Source organism: Rhinopithecus roxellana, chromosome 4 (assembly GCF_007565055.1).
Source record: "Rhinopithecus roxellana isolate Shanxi Qingling chromosome 4, ASM756505v1, whole genome shotgun sequence".
NCBI lineage: Eukaryota > Metazoa > Chordata > Mammalia > Primates > Cercopithecidae > Rhinopithecus > Rhinopithecus roxellana.
In genome coordinates, this window is record NC_044552.1 from 37,644,142 (window position 1) to 37,656,831 (window position 12,690).

The window sequence follows — 12,690 nt, forward strand, 5'->3', positions numbered from 1 at the left end:
AGAGCGAAGGGGCTGGAGCCAGCCAGCAGGGAGGCCCGCCATTGGCCCAGCTCCCAGGGCCTGGGTCTGAGGACGACGGAGCTGCCTGCCCCTCACTATTCCCTCCCACTGCCCCCTAGGGCTCCTTGGCTGCTGAGCCTGCCAGCTGGGCCCCCGCCAAGCCAAACAGCTGCCAGGGGGAGAGGAAGAAGCATTTCCGAGCAGAGAGGCCCCTGCAGGCTCCTGCTGAAGCCTAGAATCCCCCTTTCTCACCGCCAAGTGAAGAGGGAATCTGTGCACACGCACACAGGCATGCACGCATGGCACCGGGGAGCCCAGGCGCAGGGCCAGGGGGCCTGGGACATGCAGGGGCAGGGCGGTGGGGGTCTGGAAGCAGGCTTGGACAGGGGCCATGGCTGTGCCAGGTAATAGGGAGTGTGGGGAATTAAGTTTGGCTCACTCTGAGGTCGGAGGAATGTAGTGGGTTGAATAGAGACCCTCAAAGTTTATGCCCACCTGGAACCTGAGCGTGTGACGTTGTTTGGAAATAGGATCTTTGCAGAGGTAATGAAGGTGAGGATTGAGATGAGATCATGCTGGATTAGTGTGGGCCCCAAATCCAATGAAAGCGTCCTTCTAAGAAACAATTAAAAGCACCGAGAGATGTGGTGGGGACAGCCATGTGAAGACCCATGTGAAGGTGGTGGCAGAAACTGGAGCCCAGAGCCAAGGGATGCTTTGAGCCACCAGAAGCTGGACAGGAACTTGGCCCTGCTTGCATCTCAATTTCAGACTTCTGGCCTCCAGAACTGTGAGAAAATAAGTTTCTGTTGTTTTAAGCCACCAAGTTTGTGGTCATTTGTTATGGCAGCTCTAGAAAATGAAGACAGGGAGGCATATGGCAGAAGCGTTGGGGTAGGGGGAGTGGGTAGGTGGAGGCTTGATAAGAAAGCCTTAGAAAACAGGATACAAAATATTGACGATTTATCTTGCCACTATTCTGTGTCAGGCACTTTTAAAGATATTTATGTCTATCCTCACAATGACCCTGCCACGGAGAATTATGGTTCCCGTTTTACAGTGAGGTTCAGACCCAAGTGAACTCCATTTAGTTAGGATTCCAACCCAGGATCCTCTGTCTCCCAAGCCTGGCCTCTGTCCACCTTCTTCCAAGGGTGGTCTCAGCAGATTTCAGGGCAGATGACACTTGCTTCAAGTTGGAGGGGTCTCCAGGAGTCCGAAAGGGGAACATAATGATGCTCTACTGGGAAACTGGGGAAGAGGCCATTACCCCCACTGCTCTGGGGGCCTGCTGTGCTGGATGCCCTGGAAAATCTCGACTCACCATGATGTTCCTGTAGGCCTCAATGACATGGCCAACGGTCTTTTCATGCTCCTGCGCCCTATAGAGGGAGGTATCCTACTCACCTCATTCCCACTATGACAATCACATGACTCCCTCCACTACCATTGCTGTCTCCATCATTGCCACCTTCATCACCACCGCCATCACCTTCACCATCATCCCCTTCACTGTTACCATCACCACCCTGAAACTGCTATAATGGCTGTCACGACCAGTACTTCTGTGTTCATGTCACCATCTCCATTACAACCCCTCTACCCCTCCACCTCTACTACCATCACTGCGAAATGGTGGAGAGGTGAGTGGCAGGTAAGTCACTCAGGGAAGGACAGAGCAGCCAAGCAGGATTTAGCAGGGGAGGAGGAGGAGTTGGGATGTGTCTGGCTGACAGGCAGGGCCTGTAGTGAAGGACTACCCTAGGTTCAGCCTTGTTGAGAGGGAGGTGAGTCTGCCTGGCTGGAGTAAACACTTGGTAGGACAGGCTGTCTTCACGGGCGTTGGTTTGGGTGGGTGGAGGCTATTCCAGCAACACATCCTGCCCCTGCCTGGCTCACGATGGTCTCTGGGGGATGTGGATTTGGCGGGTCCCTGGCTCCTGGCCACCTGCCTGGCCTGGCCATGGCAGTGAGGTCATGAGAGTGGCTGTACTGGGAGTACTGGGGAGTGGGGTGGGAAGGAGGGGTGCGCCCTGGCTGGGAGAGGAAGGCCTCTCTCCCCTGGCTGACTCTACCCATAATGATGAAGTAAGCGCGAGCCTGGACACTGCATCTCCCCAGACTGCCCTCCCTCTGGCCTGCCCAGCTTGCCCTGGGCCTGGGTTCTGGGCACTGTGGACTGTCTCTGCCAAGGGCTCTGGGTTTCCCGTTCCCTGGTGACATCTTGCTAGTTGGATCAGCCACCTGAGGGAATACAGGGGCCAGAGGCTCTGATCTGGGTGTAGGGAGAGAAGTGACTGGGGAGAAGGGCGTCCCATTTCTCCACTCTTCCTCCTTGTTAGGCTCAATATGACTGTGTGCGATGTAGGGAGATGGTGGCAGAATGTTCCAGAGACTCGGGCCCCATCCGCTCCCCTCACCCCTTCCCTGCACATCTGGCCATCTACACCGCCTTTAGAGACTGGGGACTGGCCAGCTCTGGGAACAGCCTCTCCCAATCCTTCCAAGCCCCTAAACTGCCCAAATGCCCAGCTAATCCCACCCTCTAAGATCTCACTTGAGAGCTGCGGGAAATGGGAAACAATACTATCGTGGGATGTGTTTATCTCTGCATCAGGCGTGAGAGCCCGGCAGACAGGCTGGCGACTGGAGGGGCCAATCGGCCACTGAGTCCCTGAGACAGGAGGTCGGAGGCTGGAGTCAGTGAGAGCACTGGGGAAGGGCCCCGGCTTCCACCCACACCCTGGGAAATGGCTGTGGCTGAGCCACCTCTCACTACAATCACTCCTGGGGGAAGGCCTTTTACTGGCTTAGGAACGACTTTGGACTTCAGCAGGACACGGAGACCCTTTGAGCACCATAAGATAGTGACAGCTGGTGTTTACTGAGTGTTTACTACATATGGAGCCCTGTCCAGGCACTTTATATGTGTCCACTCATTTAGTCCTCCCAATATCACTATGAGGTTATTACAATTACTGTTATATGTATTTCACAGTTAAGGAAATGGAGGCACAGACTGGTAAAGACATTTGCTGAAGGTTACGATGATGGGAGGTGGAGCTAGAATTTGTGTCCAGCTCATCTGGCTTCAGAGCTCATGCTCTTTACTCTGGGGTGGAGTGGGGTGGATTTTTTGAGTCCCTACTCCAAATCTGCAGACTCCTTCTTCTCCAGGGTCCCTACCTGGTACGGCAAACAGCATAGAAATGGGAGCCAGGAGGCTTGGGGCCTTGTGCCTCTACCTTGCTCTATGGCTGAGGGCAAATTCTTGCTCTCTCTGACCTCAGTTTCCCCATCTGCCCACTGTGCCAGCATTGGACTGATATAGGGATCACTGAAAGCCCTCCTGGCCTGACATCTGGAGCCGCACTACACCAGCTTGGAGCTGTTTCTGTTTGTGGGGCCAGCCTGGGCCCTGGGAATGGCGGGGAGATGGGAGTTGGAGGGTGGAACCCAATGGCCCGGAGCATCCCTGGGTGTCCGGACAGCTCTCACATGGCCCCATGGCAGCCACCTCTTTGATTGTGCTTCATCAAGAGGAGCGGCAGCAGCACAGATCAGAGACAACAGCCAAACATGCTCACTCACCCACAGACCCCTGCCTGGCAGTGGGGTGGGGAGAGGGTCCACTGGGATCCAGTTGCCACCAACCCTGGACTCCTCCAGCATCTCCTGACTGGGCCCCTCCCCGCACAAGTGGTGATAGGAGTAGGCAGACCCTCACCCCCTCTACCCTCCTTTCAGAGCAAGGCAGAGTGTGGGCAGCAAGCATCTCTGATTATCCTCCTCACCCCATCCAGCCCTTTCTTCCTCTCCTAGCCATACCTTAGATGGCCTTGCTTTTTATCCAGATGCATTTTCTGAGCCTACTATGTGCCAGGCACTGTGCCAGGCACTGTGCCAGGTGTAAGAAGACAGGGATGGAAAAAGCTCAATTCCTGCCCTCAGGTGCTCACAGCCTAGTGGGAATTAAACCTAACCCATCCCTCATTCCCTGCCCTCCATGCTTCGCCACTTGGAGGATCATCAAAGGCAGAGGGCAGAGGGCAGAGGGCAGAGGGCAGGGGAGGGATTCTTTAGGGCCCAAAGGCCAGGGAAGGTCTGGAGGCACCAGAGCAGGCAGCAAGAGTGGGAGCTGGAGCCAGCAGGCCCTGGGAGGAGTGCACCTGGTCCTGAGACCCCTTTTTGGGGATGACTACCTAGGCTGCTTGAGTGGAAAGAGGATGGGGGTATTATCTTTTCCCTTGCTGGAGGTGACTTCAAGCAGGACCATAGCCTGTTTGCTGAACTGGAACCCTAGAGTCTGTTAAGGCCAACTTGAGTTTGGTAAGTAGATGATCCCAGAATTTTAAGAAAAAGAGGAACACAGAGCCACAGAGCTGAGATGAAGGTAGCGGAGGGCAAATTTCCACGTGGGGAGTGAGGCTTACTTAGAGAAGCTGGTGAGTCTGAGGTGGTAGGTCTTGTCAGGTTCATCTCTTATGAAAAGCGATTGCAGTAACTTCACCTGTGAAATGGGGGATAATCTCATGTAAAATATTAAGTTCATTCATTCATTCACCAACAAAGTTTACTGAGTGACTACCATATTCCAGACACTGGAACTTCAGCAGTAAAAAGGCAGCCTCAGTTCCTGCCCTCTTGGAAATTGTGTTCCATTGGAGAGAAAGACAATGAACCAATTTTTATATGAAAAATGATTTCAAGTCGGGTGCGTGGCTCACACCTGTAATCCCAGCACTTTGGGTGGCCGAGGTGGGTGGATCACAAGGTCAGGAGTTCGAGACCAGGCTGGCTAACATGGTGAAGCCCCCATCTCTACTAAAAATGCAAAATATTAGCCGGGCATGGTGGCGCGTGCCTGTAGTCCTAGCTACTAGGGAGGCTGAAGCGGGAGAATCATTTGAACCCAGGAGGCAGAGGTTGCAGTGAGCCAAGATCGCACCACTGCACTCCAGCCTGTGTGACAGAGCAAGACTCTGTTTCAAAAAAAAAAAAAAAAAAAAGATTTCAATACAAATCTGAGAAGTGGCAAAGGGAAGTACAGGTTAAGTTGCTATGCTAAGACAGTTTATCACAATTGGACTTGCCTGAATCTGTGTGATCCAGGAAGGCTTTTCAGAGGAAGTGACATTTAAGCTGAAGTTTATGGGGATGAGAACAATGTGTCAGGATTAGCTTCAGCTGTATGTAACAGAAAAGCCCCAAAATAAGAGTGGTTTAAACAAGACAGAAGTTTGATTTTCTTCCATAAGTGAAGCCCAGAACTGGGTGGTCCAGGGGTGATGGAGAATCTCTATAGACATCACAGGTTCCAGGCTCCCTCTGGCTAAATCCGTAGCTCCCCCATTCTCACATACTCAGCTTCCATCTCAGTCCAGAATGGCTTTTCCAGCTCCAGCCATTATGTTCACAGTCCAGTCAGCAGGAAGGAAAAAGGGGAGAGAGAAGAAGAGGATATGCGCCTTCCTTTAAGGACACATCTTTGTAGGTGGCACACACCATTTCTACTCACAGACTTTTGGCCAGAGCTCAGCCACATGGTTCTCCCAGCTGCAAAGGATGCCAGGGAATTTGTCTTTATTCTGGGCAGCCATGGGCCTATTACTAAAGAAGAAAGGGAGATAACTAGACATCTATGCCACAAGGAACTATCCAGGTGAAGATGGGAGTGCTAGAGTTGAGACTGCTAGGGCGAGGGCCTGGTATGTGCAAAAGCCCTCAGGCAGAGAGGACATTGAGAATGACTCAAGGATCCCAGGTTCTGCTGTGACCAGTGGAGTGGCTGGCGGTTGCATTTGCTAAGCTAAGGGACCTCAAAGAAGGAGCAAGTTTGCTGACCAGGATGAGTTAAGTTTGAACCCGTTGAGTTGAAGGACCTGTGAATCATCCGTGTAGAGAGGCTCATGGATATGTGGGTCTGGACTCAAGAGACAGGTCTGGGGTAGAGGTCTACCCAGGGCATTGTAGGCATACTGGTGGCAGCTGCAGCCATCAAAGAGGGGGAATGAGAAGGCCCAGGGAGCAGTGAAGAGAAGAGAAAAAGCCCAGGGCACAACCTTGAGAACGCTGGGAACATGCTCACCCTCATTTTGAGTTTCCCTTTTGGGGCATTGTCTCTCCTCCACCTTGTGGGATGAAAAACCAAATGATCTACTCTCCTACTCTAGAGTTGGAAGGATCTCTGGAGACTCATTGCACCTGGCCTTCCCTTTCACCTCCATGGGGCAGCCGAGGGGTGGCCATCTGGTCAGACTCTTGGGTCTGGGCATCTTGAGCATCCTGACACTAGGATAGAAGGGGCCTTTGGACTTCAGCCAAGTCACTTCCGTCTGGTTTCCAGCTAGGTACTCCAGACTCCCAGTTGATTCTCTGACCTAGCTTCTTAATATTTTTCCAGTGAATTCTTTTGCTTTTTATTTTTTTTTCTTATAAGTGCCAGAGGTGGTTTCTGTTACTTGCAAACAAAGAGGAGCCAGTGAAGGAAAATAAGATGGACAGGACTTCAGAGGGGCAGGAAGAAAGCCGAAAACCGGGAGCTAGGTTTTACAAAAATAAGCGAAAGAGTATATCTTGAAGAAAGGAGTAGCCAGTAGCGTCAATTTTTATTTAGAGAGTGTCCAGTATGTCTGTATAAGCATGGGAGAAAAAGGCAAGAAGGAAACACAGCTGTTAACAATGAGGAATAATGGGGGGAGGCTTCGATAGATCTTTGTTTCAAAGGACAGGAACCCAACTCATATTTGCTTAAGACAAAAACAACAACAAAAAAGTAATTTATTGGCTTATATCACTGAAGAGTCCAGGGGTTAGTCTATCTTTGGCACAGCCCGGACAATGTCTGCAGGGCTTGGTCTCTGCTCTCCTCTGTGTGGGCTTCCTTCTCGTGCGTGTTCTCCTTAGGCAGTACTCCTGGAAACTCTTGGAATATACATACCCATTTAGCAACTTCGGAGGGAGCAGAAAGCCATTCTTCTTCCCAGTGGCTCCAGTAAAATTCCAGGATTGACTCTGATGGGCCTGGTTTGGTCATATGTCCTTCCTGAACCAATTGCTATGGATAGGACTTTTTTTTTTTTTTTTTTTTTTTTCCCTGTGCTTGAGTGATCTGAATCTTCCCACAGAGATAGGGGGATGGAGTCATTTCCATCCAAGCCACTTTTACTGAGAGTATAGGGATTGCCCAAAGTAAATCAAGACACTATTATCAGAAGAAAGAATGGGCCCGGGGGATGAAAACCCAATCTGTATCCCCATTGACTGGGGGAAGGGTATAATGACTGGCTAGCTCTGCTCACAAGGCCATGCTTGGAGGACATGAGGCAAGGCCACTTGAGTCATGCTTCCCCGAAACCATGGGCACTGGGCAGACAAAACTACACTTGAACACTGTAGGTGGGCAGAAGCAAGAACAGCAAAATAGCACAGGGAACGAATGGGTAGGTTCAAATCCAGAAATCCAGATTTGAATCTGAGCTTTGCCATTTGGTAATTTTTAAACTTCTGAGCCTCAGTTTCTCATTGGAAAACTGGGTCAATGCAGGAACAGTGCCTGTAGAATTCTTATGAGAATTAAATGGAATACTCGACATAAACGATTTAGCTCTGTTCCTGAAAAAGCCAATAAATGTTTGCTGTTATGATAGTGGTCTTGAACTTCCATGGGGGTGACTGTGCCCTTGATAAGGGGTCAGGCTATCCTCGGAGCCCTCTTCCTCATGCCATCAGGGCCTCCCCAGCACAGGCCTCAGAACTCACTAACATGTTGCTTAATCAAAGCCTGGCCAGATTCCAACCCCAGGCATGAAGGAAAGAGTAGGGGATTTGGTGTTCGAGTATGGTCACGGTGGGTCCTGATGGGGCTGGGTCAAGGCTACCATCAGGACCCACCGTGGGGAAGAGGCTGGAGGGCCAGGGATTGGCAAGGAGGAAGGTGAGGAGTAAGGGGAGGCGTGATTTTGGCCAAAGCCAGCAGGGGTCACTGTAGATCTAAGTAACTTCAGGGAAGCGGCAGGGCCACCCATGGGCCCTCCCACATTACTACCTGTCTTCATAACTGGGATACAGGTCTTGGACCAGTTCTGGTCAGAGGGTTTGGGATTGGACTCACACAGTGGGAGGTGGCTGCCTAGGGCATCTGCCCTTGGTGTCCTCCCGGGCCTAGGCTGTCTCTCCTCCATGGAGGCTCTTCACCAATGGGGTGTGGGCCTGGCATGCCACCGGACTCTGGGTTCCAGCAGTGCCTAGTAAGTGTATCTTGAGATGCTCCCCTATAAAGAGCTCTGAGATTAAATGGATTTCCTTGTCTCATCCCTCCTCTCTGAGGGTTGTGGCCCAGATTCTCACGTTAGAGGCTCAGAGAAGTCCCACAGTCAAGAAAACCTGTTAGACTGTGTTTAACTCAGGTTTCCTGTGCTTATTTGAGCCCTTTTGCCACAACACAGTTAGGGAAAGCTGGCTTAAGGGTGGAAAAGGGGGCGTGCTTGATACATTAACCTTCCCCAAGAGCATTTGCCCTCCAATCACACTCCCTCCTCCACCCATTGCAAGTAGTGTGTGACACATGTCTGTTGTAGAAAAATAGGGGAAAAAACTACAAAGAAGAAAGCTACCCATCCCCCACCTCCTGCTCCTTAGTCCCTTTGCAAAAGAGCTCTGGCCACTGTCCTTGGTCTTCCTAGAGAAAGGGCGATGATGGGGCTCCCCTCAAGGCACACCCACTTCTACTGGGGAGAAGCCCCGTGAGGAAAGGGCCCTTTTAGAGGTCATCTCATCCACCCCTCTGTCTCCTCTCTGCGCAGATTCTTGCTTCCCTCTCTTGCTGACATTCCCAGAGGAAGAGGGACGGTGGTGGCGGTTTGGAGGGTGCTGAGGGGCGCGGAGTGCAATTCAATATGTAGATCATCAGGGTGGAGGGTGAGCTTCCTTTTTAGGTGGGGAAACAGGCTCAGAGAGGGACCATGACTTACTGGGGTTTCACAATGAGCTAGTAGTGGTGGAGCCCACAGATCCTGGCCCCAGACCAGGCACCCTCCTCCTCCTAACCCCCATCCCCAGCTTTCAATGCCAAGAGGCTGGAGAGGGCCCTGTGCCCTCTGAACAAGGCTGCGGTTTCTTCTGTGGGACTGTGGAGCCACCCAGGGTGTGTGGGTGCTGTGCACGCGCACTACAGTTGTGTAACAGGCTCTGGGGCGTGTGCACGAGCTCAGTAACCTGATGCAACAGGGAAGTTGTGGTCCCGTGAGCTGGGGTGTGGGCGCTTGGCCGGTGCCCAAACCACAAAGAGTATTTGACTTGTGGCTGTGGAGGCCAAGCATGGGGGTCGCACAGTTGTCTACGTCAGGGCTTGTCTATCCCTGGTTGCCCACATCCTGGTCCCTGTGGGCGCAGGGCTGGGAATGGGGCTGCCTGGCCAGGTGACACTGTGGAGGAGGGGTTGGGGCCTTGCCCCTTCCTCATCCTGTTTGCCAGGATGCCTATTGTGATGAGGGTAGGGGGCAGGCGGGGCTTCCTCCCTGTGATTCCATCTCTTCCTGGCTGTAACCCCCCAACCCAGTTCTGCACCCTGCTCTCTCCAACAATCCTGGAGCCTTCACCACAGAGCCAGGTCATTTTGCACAGCAATATCTGCCTCTCACTCCCTCCACCCCCTTGAGTCCCACAGCCCTGCCCTCCCTACATAATAGGCTTTCCTGCGCACCCCAAATTGGGAGAAGCAGAATGGGGGAGGAGAAGAAGAGTGGCCACTTTGCAGCCAGCCCAGATGCTGACTTTCTGCTGCCACTTCTGAACTGAGTGACTGAGAAAGATCACTGTTTCTTCTCAGCCTCCGTGTGCTCATCTAAGAGGTGGGGGCAGTGATATTCCTCGCTGAGAGTGGTGGAAAGATAGTGTGCTCCTGTAAACAGGAGCCCTGAACTCTTGAACTCTAGGGTCTAGGAAAGAACCCATGAAGGGGAGTTGCCCCTTCATTCTGCTCCGTGTGGATTGAGTGTTAGGGTACCCGCCCTCCTCCCAATCCCGCAGCATTTCTATCACCAGACAGGGTGGCAGGCACTTTGGAGAGCCAGGATCCTGGGAGGAGGTGGCCCATGAAAGCAGGCCCTATCCTGCCTGCCCGTGGCCACCTGTGTACCCTCTCTCCCATCTTGTCCACAGGGAAGTGGGGCACATGCATTTCTTCTGCCCCTTTCCACTTGCTCCAGCCCTTCAGAAAGACAACATCCTTGGGGGTGACCAGTGGGTTCCGGGGATGCAGGGTTAGGTGATGCAAGGAGGGCATCTATGTCCAGTGTCCTGACTTTCTTCCCTGGCTGGGCTGTACCTGGCACCTTGGGGCTCCTCTCCAGTGCTCCCAGGATGCACTGGATCTAAATTGCTTTATTCTGCACTAACCACCTGATGCTTTGATGATCTGTTTATGCATCTACTTAAAAATAAAAAATGATGCACTTTGGGAGGCTAAGGCGGGAGGATTGCTTGAGTCCAAGAGTTTGAGACCAGCCTGGGCAACGTTTTGAAACCCCCATCTCTACAAAAAATAAACAAATTAGCCAGGTGTGGTGGTGCACACCTGTAGTCCCAGCTACTCAGAAAGGCTGAGGTGGGAGGATCTCTTGAGCCCAGGCAGTCAAGGCTGCAGTGAGCCGTGATCATGCCACTGCACTCCAGCGTGAGTGACAGAGTGAGACTCCTCCATTCCGCCCTCCCCTGCCCTCGGAAAAATAAATAATTGATGACACTTACATAGTTCTCACTATGTTCCAGGCTTCACATATGCTAACTCATTTCCTCCCCACAGTGGAGATGATATGATTGTTCTCCTTGAGGAAAATGAAGCCCAGAGAAGGCAAGTGCCCTGCTCAAATTTAATTCACTTGTGTTGTCTAACCTCAGTCACTGTCCTATCACCCTGTTTTATTTTCTTCAGAGCCTTGCTTGCAAAAACAGTGATCTATTGATGTGTTTCCTTGCCCATTGTCTGTCTCATAGACAGCACGAGACATCGCCTCATAGAGAGCAAGCTCCCTGTGGGCAGGGCCTTCATCTTTCTTGTTCACATTCCCAAAGCCTAACATATGCTTTGAAGAAGCTCAGTGAATATTTGTGAAAAGAATGAACCACTGGCCCACTGAATGGAGACTCCTTGAGGGTGCACTCTGTGATTATTCATTTCTGTTACCCCCACACTTCCTAGCACAGGGCCTGGCACAGACACAGCACTCAGTAAACTGTTTGCTGAGTGAAAAAATGAATGAATGAATGAATGAATGAATGAATGGAAAAAAATTCCAGAGGACTCAGTTGCTGTCGCTCTTCCTTCCAGACTCTGGGAACTAGTGGAAAGTCTTCAGCCACAGGAGATGTGGGAGAATATTCTTTCTGGATCTCTGTTTTGGTGTCTCTGTGTGATTTGGTATGTGTGCACAGAGTGAGTACACAGGGCAGAAAGCATGAGAAAAAGATTGGAAACAAAATAATCTCTGGGAAATGACTCCTTGAATAATTACTTCATGTCCAAAGGCAAGAGAAGATAGAAACAGAATGTGATGTGTGAGCTCAGAGGAGGCCCCTAGTAAGTGTTTGATGAATGAGTGAGTGAGGCCTTTGAAGAAAGGCCCGGGCCATGATTTTCTCTGTAGTCCCAGACCCTAGGATGGGCCCAGACTAGAATATGATATGTTTGCTGAATGAATGAATGAGCGAATAAATGAATGCACACATGAGCACAAAGGAGCATGGAAATGGGTAGAAAGGGTAAGTGCTGCAAAGGACCTCAGAGCGCTGGTGAACCAGACCAGGGACAAAGAGTCCAGGCTTGGTCCTTTGCCCATGAGTCAGGGTCTGAAAGTAAGGAAGGGATCTGGTGAATACTTAAAGCCTGATTTCCCAGTCATTCTTTCCAGATGATCTGTGTGGGGTGTTGTGCAGAGACTAATAGTAATTGTAAAAAATAACAAGAGCTCTGCCAGGTACAGTGGCTTACACCTGTAATCCCAGCACTTTGGGAGGCTGAGGCAGGTGGATTGCTTGAGCCCAGGAGTTTAAGATAAGACCAGCCTGGGCAATGTGGCGAAATCCTGTTTCTACAAAAGATAGAAACATTAGGCCAGGTGCGGTGGCTCAAGCCTGTAATCCCAGCACTTTGGGAGGCCGAGACGGGTGGATCACGAGGTCAGGAGATCGAGACCATCCTGGCTAATACGGTGAAACCCCGTCTCTACTAAAAAACATACAAAAAACTAGCCAGGCGAGGTGGCGGGCGCCTGTAGTCCCAGCTACTCGGGAGGCTGAGGCAGGAGAATGGCGTAAACCCGGGGGGCGGAGCTTGCAGTGAGCTGAGATCTGGCCACTGCACTCCAGCCTGGGCAACAGAGCGAGACTCCGTCTCAAAAAAAAAAAAAAAAAAAAAGATAGAAACATTAGCCAGATGTGGTGACCCGTGCCTGTAGTCCCAGCTACTCAAGAAGCTGAGCCTGAGGAGGTTGAGGCTACAGTGAGCCATGATCATGCCACTGCACTCTAGCCTGGGTGACAGAGTGAGACCTTGTCTCAAAACAAACAAACAAGCAAACAAACAATAAGAGCTCATATATATCGAGCACATACTATGTACCAGGTTCTACTCCAAGCTCTTTACTTGTTTTCAGTCATATCATCCTTTAAGCAACCACATGAAGTAAGTAT